We start from the raw sequence: 2,548 nt of genomic DNA on the forward strand, positions 1-2,548 counted from the left end.
TCCTTACTTTCACGAGTCTTATTTGATTAATTGGTGAAGAATCTGGGTTTGAGATATTTATACTCTAAAAAAATCTACAAGTTTTGAATAGTTAATGGTACTGACCGGACTGGGACAGAGTTGAACTATGAAATTTCACGAGACATATATGATTGGTTAAGGATCTGGGTTTGAGATAAACACTCCAAGAAAATCTACAATATTTGAAAAGTTCACTCAGATAATCTATCCGCAACAATAAAAGTGGCCTACTCGCAATTGGGCGATGGTATGGAGAGACTATTCGCCGTTACCCAAGAAGTTTGAATTACTTATATCCTTCTGAAGCAGCTCCCAAGTTTGCAGGACTCAAAATGTCATCCGAATTTAAAACCCTTTTCTTCTTCCTCCTCCTCCTCAGATGCACAATCTCAACTCCACCTTCAGAATCCTTCATCTTTAACGGATTCACCGACGCCAACCTAAAACTAGATGGAGTCGCCTTCATCACATCTGACGGCCTACTCGAGCTCACCAACGCCACAAGACAAATGCAAGGCCACGCTTTCCATCCAAACCCTCTCAAATTCAAATCTCCCACCGGCAAAATCCTCTCCTTCTCCACAACATTTGTGTTCGCTATTTTATCCGAGATATCCGATCTCAGCGGCCACGGCATCGCTTTCGTGGTCTCCCGGACGAGGAACCTGTCCTCTGCTCTTCCAAGCCAGTACTTAGGTCTGTTCAATATAAGCAACAATGGCAATGCAAGTAATCACGTATTTGCCGTTGAGCTTGACACAATACTTAGCTCTGAGTTCAATGATATTAGCGATAATCACGTTGGCATCGATGTAAACAGTTTGAAGTCTAGTAGCTCTCATGACGCTGGTTACTACGACAATAAAACCGGCGTTTTCAAGAACTTGACGCTGATAAGTGGCCAGCCTATGCAGTTGTGGGTAGATTTCAAGGGTGAAGAAATGGAACTAAACGTTACATTATCTCCAATCCGAATGCCTAAGCCTAATAAACTTATAAACCCCTCTTGTCGAAGAAAACTGATCTTTCGAGCTTAATGCTCGATTCGATGTATGTTGGTTTCTCTTCAGCGACAGGGTCATTTCACACAACTCATTGTGTTCTCGGATGGAGCTTCAAGATGAACGGAGAGTCTGAAAAGCTCGATTACGATAAGCTTCCTCTGCTCCCACGTAATAAAAATAAAGACGGCGTGAATGTTTTAGCAATATGGCTGCCTATCGCATCTACCTCTTCTATGTTATTCATCATTATCGCGGTCTATCTTATTTTTCGAAGAAGAAGAAAATATGCTGAATTACTCGAAGATTGGGAGATTCAATATGGACCTCATCGGTTCTCATATAAAGACCTGAAATAGCAGCACATCACATAGTAGGCCACTATCAAACAACAACGCCTTTTATGGGAAAGACGGTGCTAGGAGAATCAAATCATTCAGGGACGTATAAGTATGACGACTGATCGGACAACGTCATTTGCGGGAATGACGGTGTCGGCTATCAGATTGTGTTCTCGGATGGAGCTTCAAGATGAACGGAGAGTCTGAAAAGCTCGATTACGATAAGCTTCCTCTGCTCCCACGTAATAAAAATAAAGACGGCGTGAATGTTTTAGCAATATGGCTGCCTATCGCATCTACCTCTTCTATGTTATTCATCATTATCGCGGTCTATCTTATTTTTCGAAGAAGAAGAAAATATGCTGAATTACTCGAAGATTGGGAGATTCAATATGGACCTCATCGGTTCTCATATAAAGACCTTTTTCGAGCAACCAAAGGATTTAAAGAGAGAGAGTTACTGGGGACCGGAGGATTTGGTAGAGTCTACAAAGGGGTGTTATCTCCTTCAATGATTGAGGTTGCAGTTAAGAGGGTCTCTCATGAATCAAGGCAAGGTATGAAAGAGTTCATCGCCGAAATTGTCAGCATCGGCCAGCTTCGCCATCGAAATCTCGTACAACTGTTAGGCTACTGTCGATGGAAAGGGGAACTTCTCTTAGTATATGACTTCATGCCTAATGGTAATCAACTTTTTTATCTCTTCATTATGTTTTGAGATTTGTGCTACACGTCAAGGCTATCTTTGAAATTTGTGTCTTGATTTGTATCACATGCTAGCACAATTCTCAATAAAAAATCGATAGATAAAAAAATTGGTAGAAAAATGACTCCTATCCACTTAAGTTTATAGGAGCTTTACTATATATATACTAATGTGCATCCCGTGCGAAGCACGACATTTTCTTTTTTTTAACAGTAATCCCGTTTTTAATTACTACAGTATATCTTAAATGTTACAACAACATTTTTTTATGTTGCAGTAATATATTTAAATATGCTACAGCACCCCACCTCTATTATAGTAATATTTTATAAAAAAGTTACAGTAACTTTTTAATAATGCTACGGTAACCCGCCTATTCGATCTACAGTGATATTTCTTTGGGATGCTATGGTGATTTTTTTAAATGATACAGTAATTTTTAATAATGCTACAATAGCTATATATATATATATATATAT

General features: G+C 39.3%; 1 pseudogene; it reads left to right on the forward strand.

Moving 5' to 3' along the window:
• Window positions 354-2,548, forward strand: part of LOC109831142 — a 3,091-nt pseudogene continuing 896 nt past the window's right edge.

This window comes from Asparagus officinalis, chromosome 2, assembly GCF_001876935.1.
Source record: "Asparagus officinalis chromosome 2, Aspof.V1, whole genome shotgun sequence".
In the NCBI taxonomy this organism is placed as follows: domain Eukaryota; kingdom Viridiplantae; phylum Streptophyta; class Magnoliopsida; order Asparagales; family Asparagaceae; genus Asparagus; species Asparagus officinalis.